This window comes from Acinonyx jubatus, chromosome B3 (assembly GCF_027475565.1).
Source record: "Acinonyx jubatus isolate Ajub_Pintada_27869175 chromosome B3, VMU_Ajub_asm_v1.0, whole genome shotgun sequence".
Lineage (NCBI taxonomy): Eukaryota > Metazoa > Chordata > Mammalia > Carnivora > Felidae > Acinonyx > Acinonyx jubatus.
The window spans coordinates 32,799,200-32,816,369 of NC_069386.1; the positions used below are offsets into that span (position 1 = coordinate 32,799,200).

Genomic DNA, 17,170 nt, shown 5'->3' on the forward strand with positions numbered 1-17,170 from the left:
GCAGAAAAATAGCAGCTGCAAACTTACCAAATTTTATGAAAGATATTGATGTATGGGTCCAAAAGCTGAAGGAAACCAAAAAGGATAAATACAAAGATCACATCTAAACATATCATAAATTGCTGAATCCAAAGATAAAATCTTAAAAGCAGCCAGAGTAAAGCTACATGTGACAGAAGATCAATGATGTATATCTGATTTCTCATCAGAAATAATGATAGCCCAGAAGGCAATGGAATGACTTTTTCAAATATATATAATTGACATATAACACTGTGTTAGTTTTAGGTATACAACATAATTATTTGATACATGACTATATTGTAAATGATTACCACATTAAGTTTAGTTAACATCCATTGCCATACATAGTTATACTTCTTTCCTTGTGATGAAAACTTTTAAGATTTATCCCCTTAGCAATCTTGAAATACAGAATACAGTATTGTTAACTATAGTCACCATGCTGTACATTACATCCCACAATTTATTTATTTTATGACTAAAAGTTTGTGCCTTTTGACCACTTTCAGCCATTTCACTGATCCTCCACCTCCCACCAATCTGTTCCTGTGTCTGTAAGTTGAGTTTTTTAAAAAAATCCACATATAAGTGGGAGAAAAGATTTGCAAAATATAGCTGACAAAGAACTTGCATCCAAAATATACAAAGCACTCGTACAACTAATAATGAGATAAACAGCTTAGTTTTAAAAATGAACAGAAGAATAACCATACTTTACAAAGGTAGATATACAAAGGGAAAATGTAAATGGCATCAAAGAAATGCAAATTAAAACAACAGTGAGATACTGTTTTATGCCCACTCAGAATGGCTGAATTTAAAAGGATTGACAATAAATGTTGGCAAAGATGTGGAACAACAAACTCTCATATATTGCTGGTGGAAGTGTAAAATGGTACAACTGTGGAGAATGATTTGGCAATTTTAGAGTTATACGTCTATACCCTATGACCTGTGATTCCTCTCTTAGGTATTTAAGAGATTTGTAAACTTATGTACACAAGAGACCTTTACATGAATGTTCACAGCGGCTTCATTCACAATAGCCCAAACTGGAAACAACCTAAATGTCCCTCAATAGGAAAATGGATAAAGAACCCTGGCATATTCATATAATTGCATAACTAATCTGCAATAAAAAAGGAATAAACTGTACATACAACATAAATGACTCTCATAGATGTTATGTTGAGTGAAAGAGACGGGACACAAAAAAGCATATATTTCCATTTATATATATTTCTAGAACAGGAAAAATTGATCTTGATCTTCCTCCACTCTGACACTCAAAATTTTTCTTCTCTTTGGGGCGCCTGGGTGGCTCAGTCCGTTAAGCATCCAACTTCAGTTCAGGCATGATCTCACTGTTTGTGGGTTTGAGCCCTGCGTCAGGCTCTGCGTTGACAGCTCAGAGCCTGGAGCCTGCTTCGGATTCTGTGTCTCCCTCTCTCTCTCTGCCCCATCCCTGCTTGTGCTCTCTCTCAAAAATAAATAACAAATAAATAGAAAGACACTTTTTTCTTCTCTTTGTCTACATGAACTTGCTCTTCCCATCTGTCTGGCCTCTTCCTCCACTATGCTTCTCTGTGACTACTGCTCTGCAGCTATATTGGCCATTTTTCTCAGGAATGTCCTAAACTCCTTCTAAATGCAGTTTTTCAGATGTTCTTTCTTCTTCTGGCCAAACGCTATTCTTCAAGTCTTAGATTAAATATTACTTCCTCAGTGAAGGCTTCCCTGACACTCCACTTCAGCCTGGATTGACGACTAATCCCTCAATTATACACTCACAATCTTTCTATACCTTTCTTCCTTAGCGTTTAACACAATTGTTAATTAGGTAATTATTTGTTTTATAATGCACCTCCTCCACTAAATTATAAGCTTCAGAGAACAAGGTATGCATTTATCTTGTTTAGCTGCCAGACCTATTGTAGATACTCAATAATATTGTTAGATGAAAGGGAAATGAGATAAAAGGAAAACAATCTGGACCACGTTCTGAGTGGTGAACCTGATGTGGACATCATATCTAGATGAGTAGATCTGTCTCAGTAGCCCAAGAATGAGATAGGCTTCCTCCTCCTTGTATGAAATAGCAAAACTTTCCTAGCTTTGCCTGTTAGAATTTTCTCAATGGTTTTTGAGGTACGAGGCAGGTTCTTATTTTTCTGGCTCATCTTATTCCCATTATGATTGATGGAATCTGAACGTAATGCCCCAAATGGCATCAATACTTTCATTTCACATCTTTTCAACTTAGGATGTTAGGGCTGAACACAAGATGGCAAAGAGGAGTGTTTGGGGCCAGACATTGTATAATGTGGTAGAAAATAGGGTGAATCTTTATGTGTGGAGTGGTTGCAGATGGAATGTCAATGCCCTAAGTAGTGGTATTCTATTTCAACCAAAGTAGATAGTGTCTATTTGTCAAAAGGAAAACTACACATTATCTTGGTGTCTATTTGTCAAGAGAAGAGCTATATAGCACCTTTAATTTGGATTGCCTTTCTGGGACCTAGTGCTAGTCAGTTCCTTGGCTCACTAGTAGGTATTCCACAGACATTCTTAGGTCTAGTAGCAGGTGCTGTTAGTGCCCTGCCTGTATCTCTTGGGCCTTAACACTTGAGTGTTTTCTGGAAGCCTTCCAGTACCCAACACCTGCACCTCTTTTCCTAACAGCTTCTCTCCTAACCTGACCCTGATATTCTGGGGAATTAACTAGTTCCCTACCGCTGTGTGTGGTAAGTATAATTTTGAAGTACGAGTTTTATATTGTTTCCTAGTCTCTCTGCATGAATAAGTCCCAGTTGACCATAGTGGTAGGTGGCTTAAAAATACATTATTTATTGATTGCCATCTCTACCTTTTCTCACTTCTCTTTCCCACATTATGTATAGCCTAACATTCTGACATAGAGAACAAAGTATGAAAGGGAAGAAGTAATGATGCCATTGGGAGCATCTGCTCCTCCCAGCATTCCATTTGCACCTTCCAAATAACCTACTTATACTTAAACCTTTGTCTAAGATTGTTTTTTGGAGGAACTCAAACTAAGACAGGTGGTACATTGGGCTGACTCAGCTAAAGAGGCAGAATCTATTGCTTGCTCAAAACTGTAACAGTTCTCAATCTCAACACACTTGAGGAAGATGATAAACTTGCAAGAGAAACAGTATGACAACCCAAGATAATCCCAGGTATGGCAAGAGACAGTATAAGAAACATATGAACAGCAGACACAAGAGAAAGTCATTCCATTGGGAGGAAACATGCATCTGACCATTCTGACAACTTATGTTTCATTGACCCAAGTGAAACAAAGACAATTGCTAGCTGTCTAAGTCATTTGAGACCATAAAAGTTGTTCTATTCAGGATAAGCCATATTCTGTTTCTCACTGGATATACTGGAACAACACTTTCTTCCATGTTAAAAAAAAAAAAAATGGAGGACGCCCTGGGGGGCTCAGTCAGTTAAGTGTCTGCCTTTGGCTCAGGTCATGATCTTGTGATTTGTGGGTTCAAGCCCCATGTCGGGCTCTCTGCTGTCAGGGTAGAGCCTGCTCTGGATCCTCTGTCAACCCTCCCTCTCTTCCCCTTACCCACTCACTCTCTCTCTCTCCCTCTCTCTCAAAAATAAATAAACTTAAAAAAAAAGTTGGAAGTAAACTATAAACTTAGAGAAAAAGTGTAAGAATAGTAAAGGAATACCCCATACCCTTTACGTAAATTCACTTATTAACATTTGCTCCATTCACTTTAATATTTGTTCTTGTATCTATATAAATACATAGGATCTTTCATAAGGCCTATTTGACTTCTATTTCTCTTTAATGTCTTATTTGTTTGAGAGAGAGCGTGAATGGGGGAGGGGCAGAGACAGAGGATCCGAATTGGGCTCTGCACTGACAGGCTGACACCAGTGAGACAATGCAAGGCCTGAACTCACGAACTAGGCCCAAACTTACAAACCATGAGATAATGACCTAAGCTGAAGTCAGAGGCTCAACTGAATGAGCCACCAAGGCGCCCCTTGACTTCTGTTTTTACCACCAGCCAGCTCATAGATGATGATAGCTCATTTCATTTTTTCTGTGGGACGGGGGCTGGTGACATTTCTCTTCCTGAAGTCTCCAAATCAGAGGTGATGGTAATGTTTGAGTAAATATTTATATTTACTCAAAAGTAAATATACTCAAATTTACTCAAAAGGAAATACTGAAGTCCTTCCAGGACATTTTTCCTTCTGATCCTTTTATTAACTGTCCTTTGGTTTTATATGGATCTATTGTCAATTTAAGAAGCTGCTTGTTTATCTGATTGGAGGTGGCATTCATACATTGGTGTCAGCTTCTGACTGACTACATTTTTAACAGAGCCAATTATAATTATTTCTTTGCACACTTGAACTCTTGCTTTGCTCTTTGGGATCACCAACAGTTTTATAGCTTTAGTACAAATACATTAATGAATGCCTTCAACAAATATTTATTAAGAATTTATGTGTGCGAGGCACTGTTTTAGTCACTGACCATGTACACTGGTGAACAAAACTGGCAAAATCCCTGCTGTGCTACAGTTTATATTCTAGAGGGGTATATCAGTCAGCTATCATTGCAACAATGCTGCATAATAAATACTCCCAATGTTCTCAGTAGCTTACAATAGCAGATACTTATCTTTCGCACTCACAGGTCTGCGTATCAGATAAAATTTGGCTGATCTTGACTGGGTTTGCCAATGTTTGGCTGGACTTGGCTGAATACCAGGTTTCAGGTCAAGTTCAGGTCTGCATTACAGTCTTCAAACTGCTTATCTGAGGCACATTATTCCCATGGTGGATGACAGAAATACAAGAAAGGTGAGTAGAAATATATAATAGCCTTTTAAGTCCTCACGCCCCCCTCCCTGCTTACATCCCATTAGCCAAAACATGCCACATGAGATGTCCTACTACGTTGCACTGTAGTAGGAGGATTTGCAAAGTCACATGGTGACAGCTTGGGCAGTAAAGAACTGAAAACAATGACCCAATGACCATGATGAAGGGTGGGAGACGGAAAGCAAATAGATATATATCAATATACAAAGCAAGTTAATGACATAGAACATGAAGAGAAGGAGTAATATTTTAGATAGGATGGTCAGGGAATGCTTTTCTGAAAAGGTGGAATTTGAGCAGAGTCCTGAAGGAAGTGAAGGAGCAAGATTAGTGGATTTCTGGGGTAAGAACATTGTAGGAAGAGAGTAAATGAAAAGGCCCCAAGGTGGGAACTTGCTTGAAGGGATCAAGGAACTTCAAGGAAGTCTGTGTAACTGGAGTAGAATTAGCAAGAGGGAAAGCAGTACAAAATGAATCCAATTCTTTTGTCAATAGATATTTAAGTTGTTTCTAATTTTTCACTGTAACAAAAGTGCTAGACTGATTGACTATCCTTACATAATGCATTTTTACCTATGTGATAAAATCTTTCTCTAGGGTTAATATCTAGAGATACAATTACTAAGTCATAGGGTATACGTATATTCAAGCTTACTATTAAAAAATTGCTTTCCAAAGAATTTTTTAACCAATTTACACTCCTACTAGCAGTGCATAAAATTCCAATGTGCAGTTGATAATGTCAAACTTTTCAATACAAAAATAATCTCATTATGGTATTTAATTATACATTTTACTCTAATGTTATATTAATAATGCTATCATAATATGACTATTATAACATTTTATCATTGCTGTTTTATTTTATATTTCCCTAATTACTGGTGAAGTTGAACATTTTTTTTTATATTGTTGCCACTTGGATTTCCTTTTGGAAACTGCTTATGCAGATCCTTTGCCAATTTTTCTCTTGGGTTATTTGACCCTAACTCCTTTTTCTTTACATGGAATTTCTTTAAGTATTCTGGATATTGACCCTTTGTTGGATATACACACACACACACACACACACATATATATATATATACACACACACACACACATATATATATATATATACATACATATATATATGTATATACATAACATCTTCCTATAGATGGGCTTATTTCATTGACTGCTTCTATTATATTTTGTAGTACAGAAGTTTTAAATTAGTCAAATTTATGAAGATTTTTCATTGTGCCTTATAAAATCTCATTGTGGCTTATAAACTTCGAGGAGCACCTGGGTGCTTCAGTCCATTAAGCATAGGACTCTTGATTTCGGCTCAGGTCATAATCCTAGGGTTGTGGGATCGAGCCCTCGGCTGGGCTCCATGCTGACCATGGAGCCTGCTTGAGATTCTCTCTCTTTCCCTCTACCCATCTCCCCCCACTTACATGTGCTCTCTCTCTCTCTCCCCCAAATAAATAAATAAATAAATAAATAAATAAATAAATAAATAAATAAAATTAAAACTCCTAGAGGTGCTTGGGTGGCTCAGTCGGTTAACCCTCTGACTCCTGATTTAGGCTCAGGTTATGATCTTGAGGTTGGTGAATTTGACCCCTGTGTCAGGCTCTGTACTGATAGCACAGAGGCTACTTGGGATTCTCTCTCTCTCCCTCTCTCTCTGTCCCTCCCCCCCCAAAATAAGTAAATAAACTTTAAAAAAATTCACCTTTTTGTATTTTGCAAAATCTCAAACACAGAGAAGAGTTGAAAAACAGTAAAATAAATACCTTTATACCCCTCGCCTATATATACCAACTATTAATACATTTGACAACTTAACACATTGGCTTTATATTTCTATCTTTATATATACATTTTCCTTTTTGCTTAATCATCTGAGAGTATAGAAATCATGACACTTCACCTCAAAATATTTCAGCATATCTCCTTAGAAACAAGTGTATTTCATATACATCCACAGCATCATTAATAACCCTGAGAAAAACCAAATGATTTCAATACAATCCCCAATATACTCTCTACACTCAAATTTCCCCATTTGTCAAAAAATGTTTATACATCTAAAAAAGAAATCCAGTAGATGGGAAGCCATCAAAATCCTTGAGGAGAAAGCAGGCAAAAATCTCTTTGACCTTGGCCTCAGCAACTTCTTACTCAACACATCTCCAGAGGCAAGGGAAACAAAAGCAAAGATGAACTACTGCGACCTCATCAAAATAAAAAGCTTCTGCACAACGAAGGAAACAATCAGCAAATCTAAAAGGCAACCGACAGAATGGGAGAAATATTTGTAAATGACATATCCGATAAAGGGTTAGTATCAAAAATCTATAAAGAACTTATCAAACTCAACTCCCCAAAAAACAAATAATCCAGTGAAGAAATGGGTAAAAGACATGAATAGACACTTCTCCAAGGAAGACATCCAGATGGCCAACTGACACATGAAAAAATGCTCAACATCACTCGTCATCAGGGAAATACAAATCAAAACCACAATGAGATACCATCTCACACCTGTCAGAATGGCTAACATTAACAACTCAGGTGACAACAGATGTTGGCAAGGATGTGGAGAAAGAGGATCTCTTTTGCATTGTTGGTGGGAATGCAAGCTGGTGCAGCCACTGTGGAAAACAGTATGGAGGTTCCTCAAAAAACTAAAAATAGAACTACCCTACAACCCAGCAATTGCACTACTAGGCATTTATCCATGGGATACAGGTGTGCTGTTTCTAAGGGACACGTGAACGCCCATGTTTATAGCAGCACTATCAACAATATCCAAAGTATGGAAAGAGTCCAAATGTCCAATGTCCATCGATGGATGAATGGATAAAGAAAATGTGATACACACACACACACACACACACACACACACACACACAATGGAGTATTACTCGGCAATCAAAAAGAATGAAATCTTGCCATTTGCAACTACGTGGATGGAACTGGAGGGTATTATGCTAAGTGAAATTAGTCAGAGAAAGACAAAAATCATATGACTTCACTCATATGAGGAATTTAAGAGACAAAACAGATGAACATAAGGGAAGGGAAACAAAAATAATATAAAAACAGGGAGGGGGACAAAACAGAAGAGACTCATAAATATGGAGAGCAAACTGAGGGTTACTGGAGGGGTTGTGGGAGGGGGGATAGGCTAAATGGGTAAGGGGCATTAAGGAATCTACTCCTGAAATCATCGTTGCACTATATGCTAACTAATTTGGATGTAAATTTAAAAAAATAAAAAATAAAATTAAAAAAATGCTCAACATCACTCATCACCAGGGAAATACAAATCAAAACCACAATGAGATACCACCTCACACCTGTCAGAATGGCTAACATTAACAACTCAGGCAACAACAGATGTTGGTAAGGATGCAGAGAAAGAGGATCTCCTTTGCACTGCTGATGGGAATGCAAACTGATGCAGCCATTATGGAAAACAATATGCAGGTTCCTCAAAAAATTAAAAATAGAATTACCCTACGACCCAGCAATTGCACTAGTAGGTATTTATCCAAGGGATACAAGTATGCTGTTTTGAAGGGGCACATGCACTCCAATGTTTATAGTAGCACTACCAACAATAGCCAAAGTATGGAAGGAGCCCAAATGTCCATCGATGGATGAATGGATAAAGAAGATGTGGTATATATATACAATGGAGTATTACTCAGCAATCAAAAAGAATGAAATCTTGCCATTTGCAACTACATGGATGAAACTAGGGGACATTATGCTAAGCAAAATTAGTTAGACAAAAATCATATGACTTCACTCACATGAGGACTTTAAGACACAGGACAGATGAACATAAGGGAAGGGAAGCAAAAATAATATAAAAACAGGGAGGGGGACAAAATATAAGAGGCTTTTAAATATGGAGGGGTTGTGGGAGGAGGGGTGATCTAAATGGGTAAGGGACATTAAGGAACCTACTCCTGAAATCATTGTTGCACTATATGCTAGCTAACTTGGCTGTAAATTTTAAAAAGAAAATAAAATTAAAAAAAAAAAGAAATCCAGAATCAATGAATTTCATCTGTTTTATGTCTGTAGTCTCCTTCAGCTAGCACAATCCTATCACCTCCCTCTGTTCTTCATGATATTAAATCCTTGAATAGTTTGGGTCAGTTGTCTTATAGAAGGCCATGCATTCTGAATTTGTGTGACTATCATTGTATTCAAGTCAAACATTTCTAGCAAAACCCCCACACAGGTGGTGGTGTATACCTCCCACTGTTTCACATCATGAAGCACGTGATGTTAACTCATCCTTCTCTTGATGATGCCAAGCTTGACCACTTAGTTAAGATTGTGATTGCCAAATCTTCCCATTGTACATTTCCCCTTTGGAATTAATAAGTATTCAGTGGAGGGATAACATGATATACTATTCTCCAGTAACTTTTTACTTAATGATGATATACTATGATTCTTGCCTGAATTATATTGGGGATTATAAAATGATTTTCAACATCTATCATTCCTTCTATGTTTATTGGCTGGCATATTTCTGTAAAGAAAATCTGCCTCCTCTTTTCCTTCTCCTTTCACCATTTCTCTCTTTTGTTGAATGCCACTACAAACTCATGGATTTCTTAAAAAATTCAAAGTGTTAAAATCTATTAATGTCATTATTCTTTTTGAGGCTCACATTTCCTCCAGATGGGTATGGAGGTCTTTAAAGTTTTGCTTTTCACATTAGGTCCTTACTCTCTGGACTTCCTTTTTTTAAAAAAAAAAAAACTATGATCATGGGTCAAAGCTCTAGTTTTATGTTTTTCCCCCTGTTTAACCAGTTGCACCAACCCTACTACTTGAATTGTTCACAATTTCCTCATTTATGAATAGTTCATAGTTTCTTCATTTATTTTTTTAATCCTACCACTATCATATATCACATTTCCACATCTCTAGATTTTCTATTCTGTCCCATTTGTTTGTTTATATCTGTGCCAACAGCACACTGTCTTGACTACAATAGTCACCTCCATATAGGTTAGAGTAATTGTTTCCATCTTCTTATTTTTCAAAATTATCTTGGCTCTTTTTGATTCTTTGCAAGCAGAAGAGAATGAACTGCCCTAAATTTTAGGACCTACCTGACATTCTTCACAAAAGAACCCTACAAAAGTGTCAGACTTCCTTTGGAATTTCACTGAATCCACAGATTAATTTACATATTCAATAACTTAATGGTTCAAATAAAGAGTAGTAAGAAAGAAAAAAAATTTAAATTTCTATTTAAATTCCAGTTACTTAACATTCAGTATAATATTCATTTCAGGTGTACAATATAGTGTGATTCAACACTTCCATACACCTGGTGCTCATCACAACAAGTTCACTCCATTTAACCCATCCCCCCTGCTCCTCTCTCTGATAACCATCAGTTTATTCTCTTCAGTTAAGAGTCTCTTGGGACACCTGGGTGGCTTAGTTAGTTGAGCATCTGACTGATTCTTGATCTCAGCTCAGGTCTTGATTTCAGGATCATGAGTTCAAGCCCAACATTGGGCTCCATGCTAGGTGTGGAGCCTACTAATTTTTTTTAAAAAAGAGTCTTTCTTGGGGCGCCTGGGTGGCTCAGTCAGTTGGGCGTCCGACTTCGGCTCAGATCATGATCTCGCGGTCTGTGAGTTTGAGCCCCGCGTTGGGCTCTGTGCTGACAGCTCAGAGCCTGGAGCCTGTTTCAGATTCTGTGTCTCTCTCTCTCTCTGACCTTCCCCCATTCATGCTCTGTCTCTCTCTGTCTCAAAAATGAATAAACGTTAAAAAAATAAAATAAATAAAAATAAAAAGAGTCTTTCTTGGTTTGTCTTTTTTTTCACTTTGTTTTGTTTCTTAAATTGCACATATGATTTAAATCATATGGTATTTGTATTTTTCTGACTGACTTATTTCGCTTAGCATAATACTCTCTAGCTCCATCCATGTCATTGCAAGTGGCAAGATTTCATTCTTTTTTTTTTATGGCTGAGTGCATTATAAATATATATCATATCTTCTTTATCCGTTCTTCAGTTGATGGACACTTGAGCTGTTTCCATAATTTGGCTGTTGTTGATAATGCCGCTATAAACATCAGGGTGCATGTATCCCTTTGAATCAGTATTTTTGTATCCTTTGGGTAAATACCTAGTAGGCAATTGCTGGATGGTAAGGTAGTTCTATTTTTAGAACCTTTGAGTAATCCTCATACTGTTTTCCACAGTGGTTGCATCAGGTTGCATTCTTATCAACAGTGCAAGAGGGTTCCCCTTTTGCTACATCCTTGCCAACACCAGTTGTTTTTTGTGTTGTTGATTTTATCCATTCTGACAAGTGTGAGGTGTGACTTTGTAGTTTTGATTTGCATTTCCCTGATGATCAGTGATGTCGAGTATCTTCTCATGTGTTTGTTGGCCATCTGCACAGTCTTCTTTGGTAAAATGTCTATTCATGTATTCTGTCCATTTTCAATTGGATTATTCATTTTTGGGGTGTTGAGTTTTATAATATTTTGGATACTAACCCTTTATCAAATATGTCATTTGTTAATATCTTCCACCATTCTGTAGGTTGCCTTTTAGTTTTGTTTTTTCCTTAACCGTGCAGAAACTTTTCATTTTGATGAAGTCCCAATAGTTTATTTTTGCTTTTGTTTTGCTTGCCTTGAGAGGCATATCTAGAAAGAAGTTGCTATGGCAGATGTCAAATAAACTACTGTCTGTGTTCTATTCTAGGATTTTTATGGTTTCAGGTTTCATATTTAGGTCTTTAATACATTTTGAATTTTGTGTGTGTGTGTGGTATAAGAAAGTGGTCTAGTTTCATTCTTTTGCATGTTTCTGTCCAGTTTTTCCAACAATGTTTGTTGAAAAGACTGTCATTTTCCCATTGCTACTCTTGCCTCCTTTGTTGAAGATTAATTGACTATATAATCGTGGATTTATTTTTGTACTGTCTATTCTGTTTCATTGATCTATGTGTCTGTTTTTGTGTCAGTACCATACTGTTTTAATTACTACAGCTTGGTAGTATACCTTGAAATATGGAATTATGATACCTCCAGTTTTGTTCTTCATTTTCAGTGTGGCTTTGGCTCTTCAGGGTCTTTTCTGGTTCCATACAAATTCTAGAATTGTTTGTTTTAGCTCCGTGAAGAATGCTGATATTATTTTGATAGAGATTGCATTAAAAGTGTAGATTGCTTTGGGTTGCATAGACATTTTAACAAATTTTTTTCTTCCAATCCATGAGTATGGAATGTCTTTCCACTTCTTTGCTTCATCTTCAATTTCTTTCTTCAGTATTTTATATGTTTTCAGAGTATAGGTCCTTCACCTCTTTTTAGATTTATTTCTAGGCATCTTGTTTTTGGTGCAATTGGAGTGATTCCTTAATTTATCTTTCTGCTGCTCCATTATTGGTGTATAGAAATGCAACAGATTTCTACACATTGATTTTGTATCCTACAATTTTACTGAATTCATGTATCAGTTCTAGCAGTTTTTTTGGTGTAATCTTTCAAGTTTTCTATGTAGTATCATGTCATCTGCAAATAGTGAAGGTTTTACTTCTTCCTTGCCTATTTAGACACCTTTTATTTCTTTTTATTGTCTGATTGTTGTGGCTAGGACTTCTATTGTTCCTGACCATAGAGTAAAAGCTCTCAGTTTTTTTCCCATTTAGGATGATATTAGCTGTAGTTTTTTTTCATATATGGTCTTTGTTATGTTGAGGTATGTTCCCTCTAAGCCTACTTTGTTGAAGGTTTTTATCATGAATGGATATTGTACTTTGTCAAATTATTTTTCTGCATTTATTGCAATGATCATAGGGTTTTCTTTTTTCTTTTTTAAATGTTTACTTACTTATTTTGAGAGAGAGAGAGAGAGAGAGAGAGAGTGGGAGAGGGGCAGAGAGAGAGAATCCCAAGCAGCTTTGCACTGACAGTGCAGAGCTCAATGTGTGGTTCAAATTCACCAACTGTGAGATCACAACCTGCACCAAAATCAAGATTCGGATGCTTAACCGACTGATCATATGGTTCTTAGTCCCATGATCATATGGTTCTTAGCCTTTCTTTTATTAATCTGGTGTATCATGTTGATTGATTTGTGAATATTGAACCACGCTTGCAATCCAGGAATAAATTCCATTTTAATATTCTACTTATGTCAATGGACAGATCATCTAAACAGAGAATAAAAAAGGAAACAATAGCTTTGAATGACATATTGGATCAGATGGACGGACTTAGCAGATATATTCAAAATATTTCATCCTAAAACAGCAGAATACACTCTCTTTTCAAGTCCACATGGAGTATTCCCTAGAATAGATCACACGTTATGTCACCAAACAGGTCTCAACAAATATAGAAAGATTGAAGTCATAACATGCAACTTTTCTGACCACAGTGCTATGGAACTAGAAATAAACCACCAGAAAAAAATTTGGAAAAATCACATATATATGGTAGTTAAAGAAAATCCTATTAAGAATGAATGGGTCAACCAGGAAATCAGAGAAGAAATTAAAAAAACACACGGAAACAAATGAAAATGAAAACACAATGGTCCAAAACCTTTGGGACGGCAGCAAAAGCAGTCTTAGTACATCCAGGTAGGTCTGTATTGCTACATAGAAGCAAGAAAAATCTCAAATAAACAATCTAAACTTAAACCTAAAGGATCTAGATAATGAACAACAAATGAAGCCTAAAGCCAGCAGAAAGAAGGAAATAATAAAGATTAGAGCAGAGAAAAATGGTATAGAAACTAAAAAAAAAAAAAAATAGAACAGGGGTGCCTGGGTGGCTCAGTCGGTTAAGCATCTGACTTCGGCTAGGGTTATGATCTCATGGTTCGTGAGTTTGAGCCCCACGTTGGGCTCTGTGGTGACAGCTCAGAGCCTGGAGCCTGCTTTGGACTCTGTGTCTCCCTCTCTCTTGGCCTCTCCCCCGTGCGCACTCTATCTCTCTTTCAAAAATAAATAAACATTTAAAAAATTAAAAAAAATAGAACAGATTGATGATACCAGGAGCTAGTTCTTTGAAAGAATTAATAAGATAGACAAACCTCTAGCCAGACTTATCAAAAAGAAAAGAGAAGGGACCCAAATCAAATCAGAAATGAGAGAAGACAAATAACAACCAACACCAAAGAAACAAATTTTAAACAACAAAATATGCTTGAGTGACATATCTATAATATGTTATATATAAATATATAAAAATATATAATACACAAACCAATTATATAATCTATAGTGTACAGAAGACTACTTTAGCAGGTCTCCTTTTCATTCCTGATATTATTTATTTATAGTTTTTCTTTTTTTTCTTAATTAGATTTGCTTATAGTTTGTCCTTTGTTTTATTGTTTTCCAAAGAGCTAGGTTTTAGGTTGTTTGAACTTAAAAACTTTTTCATATTTTACTGTTTACTTAAAAAATTTTTTTCTTTCTTCTCCTTTTGGTTTATTTCGTTATTCTTTTTCAGGTCCATGAGTTGACTGCATAGTTATTTATTTTAAACTATTTTTCATTTTTTATTTTACATAAATGCACCTGTGGGGTTTTATGGTAGCCATTCTTTTATTGTTGTTTAGTTCTAGATATTTTGTCATTTCCACTGTGATTGCCTTTTTACTCATGAATTTTTTAGGGAGCATTTTTTAGTTCTCAAAAGCATATAGAATTTTTAAAAAATTATTATTTTTATTGAATTCTAATTTGATGTCATTGAGTTCAAGAAACACAGACTGATTTATAGCCTTTTAAATTTGTTGAAACTTTCTTTCAGACATATTACTTGGTCAATTTTTGCAAATATTCTAGATATACCCCAGAATAAAATATTTTCTCTTTTTATTTAGTGTGCTATTTAGATTTTTTTAAATTTATTGAGCTTTTTATTTTAATGACTATTATATTTTTTTTATATAATGACTATTATATTTTTTATTTTAATGACTTATATTTTTCATTTCTATGATTTCCATCTATTTTTGTTTCATAGTTTGGGGTCATTTTTTATAATCTATGATTCTGTCATATATCTCTTCATGTAGCCTAAGAATATTTAAAGTCTCTATAATACTATGCTCCAAATTAATCTGAAATGAATCCATATTCTGATTGTGGACTTTGAATTTTTTCTGAACATTTCTTTACATGTTTGGAATTCCTGTTTGCAGGCACAAAATTTTTTTTTTGTTGTCTCTTGTTTCTTTCTCTCCTTTTATGCTCATACCATCCAATGGGTTTGGGTTTCCTTTCTTTAGCCAAGTTCCCCAGTCCAGACTCAGGTCTCATAAATATGATATTTCAGATTTCTTGTTCTGCTATGTTGTCAGGGAATGTTACAGAGCCAGTTAATGAATGAATGGGCTGCTCAACTGAGCAAGGGTGTGTTTGTGTCCTTTTACCTCTTCGAGTGTATGGTTCCAAGTAAGCTGTAGCCCCAGTCAGTCCTTGGCAGCTTTCCATAAGTCCCTAGTTTGAGCTAGAGTCATGAACCTACCTCTAGTCCATGTCTTGAGAAGCACTTTAACTCTTTTCACCCTACAGGAGTTGTCTTACTGTTTACTTCCATATTACTTTTGGACTTAGAGCTCATTAAATCTATGGCTTAACTCAAATTACGGCCTTGTGTTTTGGTCATTTTTCTGCTCTGTGAAAATGCTTGTCTTGTTTTGACCTGGCTATACTTCTCAATCTATCTTTCTCCCTCCCGCCCTGTCCCACCTTCTCCCTCACTCTCCCTCTCCTTCTCCCTCCGTTTCATCTATCAGGCAATGTATTTGGAGCAGAGGGAAGGTATGGAAGGGTGATTTACTGAGCTATCTTATTGGAAATCCACTTAAGCTTTTTAAGGAATTTTCTACAAGCAAAGACAGAGAAAGAAGAAAATAGAGCATTCAGCTTCTAAAGGAGCAATGAAAGGTTGTCTCTATTTTTTTAAGTTTATTTATTTATTTTGAGACAGAGAGAGTAAGTGGGGTAGGGGAAGAGAGAGAGGGAGAGAGAATCCCAAAGCAGGCTCTGCACCATCACGCAGAGCCTGATGCAGGGCTGGAACTCACAAACCATGAGATCATAACCTGAGCCAAAATCAAGAGTCAGATGCTTAATTGACTGAGCCACCCAGGCGCGGCAGGTTGCCTGTTTCTTATAAGAGTATTATTCTCTGCTAGCAAAGTAGAAAACTAGGTTATAATGACTATCCATTATCTCCTAATAGTCAGGGCTTTTACAGTTACTTTCTTTTGTTTTCTTTTTTAATTTTTTAATGTTTATTTAATTTTGAGAGAGAGAGAGAGACAGACAGAGTGTGAGCGGGGAAGGGGCAGAGAGAGGGGGAGACACAAAATCTGAAGCAGGTTCCAGGCTCTGAGCTGTCTGCACAGAGCCCCATGCAGGGCTCAAACCCACGAACCGTGAGATCATGACCTGAGCCAAAGTCAGATGCTTAACCAACTGAGCCAACCAGGTGCCCCTTTATGGTTACTTTCTTATGATCTAACATCTTCCACTCTCACTCAGACCTACTTCCTTCTTCTTACCCCACTTAAAACTTCCGTTTCCTGAAGAGTCATCAGTACTTAGCTCACTGTCAGTTTAGTCTTACAATTAAAGTAGTAAAACTGAATTATAAATAAAGCTTATCAATTCAATGAATCCTTCATTCATCAATGTGTGGGGTATGCTTAGTGTGTGAGGGGCGTGGGAAGATGAGGAGCTGGACTTCAATACACGTGTGTTCTTACAACCAGACAAAGTCTCAGGAATAGCCTGAGGAGCCTCTGAAATGAGGCCCCCTGTGGTAAGGAGGCACCAGTCATTCTGCCATAACTAAGGCCCCCTGTTAGGAAGAGGAGCCAACATGGAGAGTTTTCTAAGGTAGGGTCAAAATGAAGTGTGTGTATATATGCGTCTGTGTCTGTGTGTGTGTCTGTGTGTGTATATGGGTGTCTGTATGGATGGGTGCACATAAGCACATGCTGCTAAACTCCTATCCTTAGGAATAAAAGCTAAGGTATTAACCTAATGGGCTTTCAGTTACTATCTGGGAATGTTAGGGCATTTCTAATCAGGGACCAGGATTATAAAACCTACATAAATTATGGGGTGCCTGGGTGGCTCAGTCAGTTGAGTGGCCGACTTCGGCTCAGGTCATGATCGCACAGCTCGTGAGTTCAAGCCCCGCCGTTGGGCTATGTTCTGACAGCTCAGAGCCTGG

The 17,170-nt window shown here is 36.7% G+C and overlaps 1 protein-coding gene across 1 annotated transcript in view; it reads right to left on the minus strand.

The window, feature by feature from the left end:
* The window catches only part of LOC128310932 (transmembrane protein 202-like), a 50,931-nt gene that overhangs the window by 23,236 nt on the left and 10,525 nt on the right, over positions 1-17,170 (minus strand). The window contains exon 2 of the mRNA XM_053223763.1: positions 28-65. The gene's annotated coding sequence lies outside the window, so the exon portion shown is untranslated. The remainder of the gene's footprint in view (positions 1-27; positions 66-17,170) is intronic.